General features: G+C 41.3%; 1 long non-coding RNA gene across 1 annotated transcript; it reads left to right on the top strand.

Moving 5' to 3' along the window:
- Positions 1–282: 282 nt before the first annotated feature.
- Positions 283–9106, top strand: LOC308581460. The gene is made up of 3 exons (XR_014005091.1): positions 283–1065; positions 8119–8284; positions 9042–9106. It is a non-coding gene; the product is annotated as an uncharacterized lncRNA (long non-coding RNA).
- The last annotated feature ends 274 nt before the right edge of the window (positions 9107–9380 follow it).

The raw sequence follows: 9380 nt of genomic DNA, 5'->3' as shown, positions 1-9380 counted from the left end.
TGTCTGGTGCACATCATTGTTTGTCCATGTATCTATGAAGTTAACTGATGCATAGCTCATGTGCTTTGCTTGTCTTCTCCAAGCAGGGACTGCTGCTTTGATGTCTCCGTGGGCCTAGGATTCTCTGACTGCCATTAGCTTAGTTGTTCCATTGTCTAGAGCAACCATGCGCTTGGCAGCTCATTGTTAAGAAGAAGCTGAGAGACTTTTGAATTTGACTTCTAGAACTGGAACTGGGAAGGGATTGTAGCTCAGTGGTAGAAGGTTCAAAAGCATCAGGTAGCAGGTTATGTGAAAGACTCTCTCTGCCGCAAACCTGCTACAAGTCAGAGACTAGATAATATTGATTGAAAAATCATCTGGCCTGGTGTGCAGCAGTTTCCTATGGGTCGCATCCAACTAAGTTTTGCCCAGAGTGATTTAGTCATGCCCATGAATTTCAGTGGGTCTTCTCTGAGAATGACTAATCCTCAATACAATCCCATGTTTCAAAGAGTTAGGTTCATTGTTTGCTATGTTAAACAACTTAAATAGTGCTACATGCCATGGGATTTTGAATGACATCATGTTAGTGCAAATACACTCTCCGGGCCTTAGGTGTTGATGTTGCTCACAGGATACTGAAGAAGAATCTTTCTCTAATGCCAATCAACTCTCTAATGCATGTTTGATTGAGTGATGTCTCTGCATTAGGAAAGAGGCAGCTCCTCCAGTTTTTCTTGGCATTGCTTCATTAGTAACTGCAAAGCAGTTTGCACGAAACAAGTCTGGAAAAGACTAGCAATAAGGATTTCAATATGTATCATTGAATCCTGAAGCATTTTACCCATCTAGCTACATACTCATTATTAGAGCCTCATATTTTTTGCACCCAAAAGGGATAGGCTAGAAATTCTTTTTTTTTTTCTTAAACACACATAAGGAATGAATAGAAAGGGGATAAATGAGCTGTAACAATTGCTGAAGTGGTCCAGATTAAGCCAGCAGTGCCAAGATGAATTACACCTGTCAAGAAGCCAATAGGAAGTGTGTCATTTTTCCATCAACCAAATGCTGGCTGAAAATGTGAGTTCTTATTTCTCAGTCTATTATCAGCATGTGTTTATGGCAAGCACTTGTACTGACCTAGAGCTGCATCACAAGAAGACAGGGATATAAAAAGGAATTGAACTTTGTGGAAGACAGTTTGACTTCAGTCAGGGGTTAAAATAGAGAGAATATGCAGGCTGACATAACACATTTCCTTTGGGAATGATCAAAAATCCTTTTGGACCAATCTGGGGGAAAGGAATGGGCAGAGTGGGGTCAAGACTTGTTCCACACCTGCCACTGTGTGTATGTGAAAAGAAAATTGTGGGCAGAGGGATAAAATGGAGCATTTGTGGTATAAAACGTTGTTGGATTTCAGCTGGAAGCTACCAGCCATATGCTGATTGGAAACAAAGTAGTATGTCAACCCCAAACCTTTTACAGGCACAAAGAGACTCAGGTACAGTGGTACCTCGGGTTACATACGCTTCAGGTTACATATGCTTCAGGTTACAGACTCTGATAACCCATAAATAGTGCTTCAGGTTAAGAACTTTGCTTCAGGATAAGAACAGAAATTATGCTGCGGCAGCGCGGTGGCAGCGGGAGGCCCCATTAGCTAAAGTGGTGCCTCAGGTTAATAACAGTTTCAGGTTAAGAATGGACCTTCAGAATGAATTAAGTACTTAACCCAAGATACCACTGTATAACCCCACAATGCCACCGTGAGCCCAAACAATCAGGAAGAAACAATAGAAATGATGTTGGGAGGGGCCCTGAATCCATTCACACACTTGATACATTCTAGCTCAAAAGCATATTGCTATGCTATGCTGACTGAACAAAACAGAAGAACAAAGGAGGGTTTCAGGCAGAAATACCTAAAAAAAACAATAAGGAATCATTCTGGTTTGGAGGAGCACTCATGAGTCATCTGGCTTACACTCTTCTCCCCAGGTCAACATCAAGAGAATCCATTTCTGCTAGTTTGTTATAGGAGCTGGATGTACACTCCACTGATTGGCTGGAAGCTTGTGATGACATAAATCCATCATTCTTTAAAACAGTTCATCAACTCTAAAAACATAACTTTGGTCTTTTTTTAAGGCACAAAGTCAGCTGTTAAATAAATATAAGTGTGCAAACAGTGCTTTAAACCAAACAAACTAGCAGAAAGCCAGTTTGAAATAAAGGAGGAGGAACAAAACTAAATAAGAAAGCAACATTTGATGTGGAGGGCAAGATAGGTATAATCTGCAATGAAAATTCAGAGTAGAGAAAATTAGCTCTCCCACTGAGCCAAGAAGACAACTTTGCTGGCTCCTTTTTAAAATTAATTTATTGTATTTATTAAATTTGTATACTACCCTTAATCCAAAGATCACAGGGTGCTCCCCAACATAAAAATATAAAATGAGAACACAAAATGCATAATAAAACAAAAGCAAACCAATAAGCCCCCCAAAAACATATTTAAAAGGCCACAGAATGCTAATTAGCCAATGGACTGGTTGTAGAGAAAGAGTTTCACCAGGCACCTAAAGATGTATAATGAAGGTGCCAGTCAAGCCTCCTTGGGGAGAGCATTCCACAAATGGGGAGCCAATGAAGAAAAGGCCTGTTCTCATGTTGCCACCCTCTGGACCTCTTGGGGAGGAAGCACGTGAAGAAGGGCTTCAGGTTATGATTGCAGGGTTTGGATTGGTTGTTAAGCTACCTTTGCAATCCCCTGTGTTAGGTAATATAAGATCCTTATATGGTGAGTAAAATGTATTAACCACTACAGTGGTACCTCGGGTTACATACGCTTCAGGTTACAGACTCCACTAACCCAGAAATATTACCTCAGGTTAAGAACTTTGCTTCAGGATGAGAACAGAAATCGTGCTCCAGCAGCAGCAGGACGCCCCATTAGCTAAAGTGGTGCTTCAGGTTAAGAACAGTTTCAGGTTAAGAGCAGACCTCCGGAACGAATTAAGTACTTAACCCGAGGTACCACTGTATTCTCTCTCTCTCTCTCTTGACAACCAGAGAACTAAATTTCTTCCTTTGCTTTTTCTTGTTTGGCTTCTCAGTGCATATTTTCACATTTCATTCTCTTCTTCTCCTCCAGCCCCTCTTTACAGTCAAAAATTAGGAGAAAAACTCTGTGGTAGCAAGAGAGCTGCCTCTCTTGAGAAACCTTGAAGTGTCATTAGTTGCCATGCAAATCTTACATGTCACTTGACAAAGTCTTTGAAGACACTTGTGTTCAACATCCGTTTTTACAACAGCAATTAAGAGGAATAAAAAAAGACACCGAGTTGCAGTCCTTTCCAACTGGGCTTCCTTCCAGGTGTATGGCAGCCCTTGCTCTTCAAATCACTGCTAATCAGCCACACTTCATCACAGGGATCTTGGCACATCAAATCTCCCTTTCTATTAGAATTCAAGCTGATGGGAAAGGTCACTTCAGTAAAGATCACTGCAAGATAAAATCTTGCCTTAAGTAAGGGCACATACACATGAGTAGTTTAAAACTCAGAGAGGTCTTTCCCCCCTGCTATGCTTCAAGTTATGTTTTGCATTGCTGAACACACTATTACCTGAATTGCTTTCCTGCACATTACCTGATCTGTTTTCCCTGTGCCGTCAATTGCCCCCTGCAATGAAGTTGTCACCTGCACATGCCCAATGGATGTCTGAAATATTCACTTCTCAGCTAAACTGTGGTTTATGTTTTCACATCTGATGGAAGCTGGTTTGAGGGAAAACACATCCAACAGCAGTGTTTCTCAATAAATTACAGGATACATATGGATTGTGGCTAACGTCATGTACGCTCGGCTTCAAACACCAATGGTGGGAATGCACTGGAGACAGAGTAATGTGTACACAGCCTAAAAATAGGGTTGAGCTAATCAAGGGAAGGGCACTTTTTGCCTCAGTTGGATAATTGCTGAGGGGATTCTCCCTTTCTGAAAGCAACTATAGAATATGCAGAGTAGCTAACTGTTAAAGAAGGATTTGGGGGAGGGGATTAAACCAAAAGATGAAAGATGTATTTGAATAGTCTGAGTCCGGTTTTGTTGTTGTTGTTGTTTAGTCGTGTCCGACTCTTCGTGAGCCCATGGACCAGAGCGCGCCAGGCACTCCTGTCTTCCACTGCCTCCCGCAGTTTGGTCAGACTCATGTTTGTAGCTTCGAGAACACTGTCCAACCATCTCATCCTCTGTCGTCCCCTTCTCCTTCTGCCCTCCATCTTTCCCAACATCAGGGTCTTTTCCAGGGAGTCTTCTCTTCTCATGAGGTGGCCAAAGTATTGGAGCCTCAGCTTCACGATCTGTCCTTCCAGTGAGCACTCAGGGCTCATTTCCTTCAGAATGGAGAGGTTTGATCTTCTTGCAGTCCATGGGGCTCTCAAGAGTCTCCACCGGCACCATAATTCAAAAGCATCATATAATTCAAAAGCATCATAGAGTCCGGGTTATTTTGCAGCATAGGTGGGAAACTTGTAGTCCAGCAACAACTGGAAGGGCACAACTCCCATCATCCTTGACCACTGGGGGCGCTAGTTGGGGTTGATGGGAGTTGGAGTACTACAACATCTGGTTCATCAGAGATTCCCATTCCCTGTTCATTATTGGCTGAACATAGGCAGTGGCCTTGTCCAGGGACTGCTGGAACTCACCCACAATCACACAGTAACCTAACTCTGCCTATATATTTTAATCTTGAGGTTTGTTATGGCTATTTGAATGACCTGATACAAAAGTCACAGAGGCAGGGTTTCCTTCTCTCATCTGTCTTCCTTGTGCACCCTCCTCCTCCTGAAGAAAGCTGTTTTTGTAGTGCGTAACTATTAATGGAAATCTCAGGTGTTGCTGTCTCAAACTTTCAAAACACATTTCTGCTAGAGAAAATGGAAGAGAGTGAGAATGGTGGGATAATTGTTTATACACTATGCCAAAAGTAACTCATGGGAGGACTTGGGTATAAATTTACTGGCAAGGGATTAACTGGATCTTTTGTATCCATTTCGGGTGTTGCCACTGCTAGGATCGGTTTGCATACATCTCGCATTAACGTTCTAGGAACACTGGAAGTTGCATTTCATCTGCTCCTGCATGGCAGTAGAGTCTCCTTTTGCATGTGGGCAGCTTTAAAGAATTAAGAGAGGTAACATTATTATTATTATTATTATTATTATTATTATTATTATTATTATTATTGATTTATTATTTATTATTTATTATTTATACCCCGCCCATCTGGCTGGGCTTCCCCAGCCACTCTGGGCGACTTCCAAAGAAATATTAAAATACTGTAATACATCAAACATTAAAAGCTTCCCTAAACAGGGCTGCCTTCAGATGTCTTCTAAAAGTCTGGTAGTTGTTGTTCTCTGGTAGGTGGGGAGTGAAGTCACACAGGGGTGTGTATATGTCTGGTGGTTCTGGTGTGGTGGTAGCCACAGAACAGGGAAGGTGGGGAAGATGAGTGGACATGAACTGGGAGGATTTTTAAGGCAACAAGAGGGCCAAAGGCTTTCAATTCTGCATGTTCTTTTAAAGGGCCCTCTGATTCCGAGAGGCCCCCCCCCCCAAGCCTGGTAAGCCTCATTGAACTTGAAAAGCTACAAGCATCCTTTCTTACCCCTTTGCTTTGTTTCCTCTTATCTCATTCATGTGAGGCACTAGGCCTCCTTCACCCGCCACATACACACACATGCACACACACACTGACTTGTCTTAAAACAACATTCTAAAAGTCAGTTTGACACGTTATATTACAGGAGAATGCAGATGAATGTTTGTGGAGAATATCACATTGATGGTTAAGAGAGAATATCATTACCGAAGCAGTAATTCATAATACATGCTTGGAATCATTAAGCGGAGAGTAATTAATAGAAAGGAAAGACACCTCTCCATTCCGGCATTATACAATCATTGAAGAAGGACTACCTTTTTTGTCATTCTTGACATGCCTGGAACATTCATTTCCTCCTATGGTAACTATGAGAAACTCCAAAAGTGGTTTGAGCCAATTTTCCACATCTAAATATGCATCTGTGGTTGATTTAGCATGGCTCCACTCACTGAGCCCCAAACCTTTCCCCACAGAGCATAAAGTGCCGAGGCCTTACAGGTCTGGCCATGCTGTTAGGCAGAGTGAGGCAGTCATCATGAAAGGGCAGTCCCATATCAGTGTTGTATTTTGCTCCAAGGGAGATCTACATCATACAGTGGTACCTCGGGTTAAGTACTTAATTCGTTCCGGAGGTCCGTACTTAACATGAAACTGTTCTTAACCTGAAGCACCACTTTAGCCAATAGGGCCTCCCGCTGCTGCCACGCTGCTGGAACCCAATTTCTGTTCTTATCCTGAAGCAAAGTTATTGACCTGAAGCACTATTTCTGGGTTAGCAGAGTGTGTAACCTGAAGCGTATGTAACCTGAAACATATGTAACCTGAGGGACCACTGTATATGCAATTTATTTACAACGCTGAAAGCATTTGCTTTAGGAACTTACTATCACACAAACATGTCATATAGAGTATCACAAAACTGAATGGTTTTCAGACAAAGGTGGTTTTCAGCATCATGTATGGCAACCAGGTTCAATACTACATTCCAAGGTCAGTCACTTTAAATGACCAACTCTCCATGCAGATTAAGTGAGACTGGTGATAATAATCAGCTACTGTGTTGAACTGTGCTGTCTGAAATCACATTGACCAGTACAACAAAAGGAAAAGTTTTTCTAAAGTAATGATTGTATTTTACAGCCAAATATCTAACACTGGTGATTATGGTGATTATGTCAAGTTGAGGCCTGTGTTCCACTACTGGATTTAGTGCAATTACAACTATGGCTACTGTTACATGTTCTTAATGCCCACAGATACAGTTATGTATTTGTTTAGTTCCACATTAGGCACAGTACGTGCCTTAATTCTGCTTAAGAATTCTGAGCCATAGATTCACTGACTGCTGGGTCTCCATGTTCCTTAGTTGTAAAATGGAACAAACATCCTCTCAACAGAATAAATGAAGGGCAGTAAACAAATTTAATAAATAAATAACCTGCATTTTATCTTTCTGAGGGAAATCTGGTAAGTTTGATTTTTAAAAAACAAAAACAAACAAATCTGCTGCCAACGATTTTTCTGTTACATTAAGCTACTACTGTAGCTGGAAGCGCCTTTGTTGTGTAGTGCTTGTGGAACCATTTGCAGTTTTAGTCCCTACTGTCAACTTGTAGCACATCTGAATCAGAATTGCATTGGTTCTTCTATTGTCTACAAACTTTACCCCGTGCCCCACCCAGTCACATGCAGGCACGTCCCTATTTTCATCTCTGAAATGTTGGAAGGTATCCTCTTGAAATTTCTGAGTTTCAATAACTCGCTGATGGATTTTAAAGGTGGTCTGTATTCATGCTAACTTCATATCCTCCTTGTTCTGTCTTTGCTCCTTTTTTTTTAAGGTGGACCATCTAACTTTCTCTGTTTTGGTTCACAAAACATAGCTCCTCAAATAATAACTCCATTGTTTCCAGAATCTTCCATGTATCCTTTGCTCCCCTTAAAAGAATAGATCCTCTGTATGGCTCTGCATAGGAATATACTCAAAGTACAGTGGCCAGGTTAAAAAAAGAAAAAAGAATGGGGCTCCGACAGATGTAATGGCTGTGTAGAAAAGAGAATTCATAAGGCATAGCTAGAAGGCATGTTGGCATTGGCGGCAAAGCTTGGCAAATGGGTGCAATCAAGTTCCTCCCTTCCTTTGCATTCACTGAATGTATGTGTAGGGCATGGGTAGGCAAACTAAGGCCCAATCGCATTCTAAATCCGGCCCATACGGATGGTCTGGGAACCAGTGTGTTTTTACATGAGTAGAATGTGTCCTTTTATTTAAAATGCACCTCTGGGTTATTTGTGGGGCATAGGAATTCGTTCATTATTATTTTTTCAAAATATAGTCCGGCCCCCCACAAGGTCTGAGGGAAAGTGGACCGGCCCCCTGCTGAAAAAGTTTGCTGACTCCTGGTATAGGGAGTACTTTCGTTATCTGAATAGCCCTTGAAATTCCTGTTTAAATAGTCACTTGCAACCTTGTAGAAAATGACAGTGTGCCTAGTGATAGTCCACCTTTGGTGAGATAGAAACATTTGAGAGAAGGATGAAAGCTCAATATTCAACAGAAACAGAGGAGGTGGATTATGTGGGGCTTCCCAGACTGGGTGCTACAGAATCTCAAGCAAAGGAGGTTACATTATACGACTTGAGCTAGAATGGTTGAAGGTAAGACTCTGAGAACCTACAGTAAGTGCCTCTCATTAATATCCTCGGACTTCTTATAAATCATCTTGGCTTCCTTACATGTGTTCTTAGTGTAATGTTTGAATCAAAACCTCTCTCTCCTCTTGCATGTTTTGTAGTTTGCAAGTGTGCTTTAACGGCGTAGCGATCTGAGTAGGAACTGCAGTAAATCTGCTGCTGATAATAATAACTTGAAGATGAAACAGTCAATCGCAAAGAAAGTCCCAGCTGACTTGTACTAATGGCTTTGTCGTGTTAATGGAAAATTCTGTTTCAGAGATGAAAGAGAGATATTTTAAAAGTCCTTATGCAACACTGAAATTGTACTGCTCAGCGCAAAATGGGTGTAGGAACTCAAGATAGTCTTTTATCCACTAAATCTCACTCTTCCTTTCTTCTTGATTTCCTAATGGAGCAAAATTCTCAGAAATACCATTATAGTAAAAAATATGGATTTTATAGCCATAATGTGACAACTTGTGTGACTCAACTTTCCTCCCCCTCTGATTCTCCCACCCACCACCCCAAGAAGAAATGGAATAATTAGTCTCCTTATTCATTTACCTTCAATAATGCTGTGGTAGAAAAGAGAGCGATAAGATCAAATACATATGCTGTACAGGCACTTACCCTGATGGTTTGGCTTAATAACATAACTACTTAATTACGGTCCATCTTCAATTAATTTCCCCTCCTTTTACTAGACAGCCATCAATGGAGACCTACAAGGAGAGGATTTTATTTTCTGCCAGACCAGAGCGCCTGCTGTCTCCGTGAGTAACAGGCCTGGGGAAATATTATTGCCTTGATGGGACGGCAGAATTCCATGCTGAACATGTGGAGAGTGACCAAGGAAACCTGATGAAATTATTCCTAGCATCTTGTGAATATTTATAAACACAGAATTATTCTTGGATCTCAGGAGAAGGCTCCACTATCTCCTGAGAATGAATCGCTCTTGGTAAATGATGTGTAATAAAGATAATGGTTTAGATCAGTAGTGGGTAGGGCTGGAGCGAAAATTCTATTCAGTGTGCATTTAA

Source organism: Podarcis bocagei, assembly GCF_964188305.1.
Source record: "Podarcis bocagei genome assembly, chromosome: 2".
NCBI lineage: Eukaryota > Metazoa > Chordata > Lepidosauria > Squamata > Lacertidae > Podarcis > Podarcis bocagei.
This window is presented reverse-complemented; position numbering and strand designations above follow the sequence as displayed.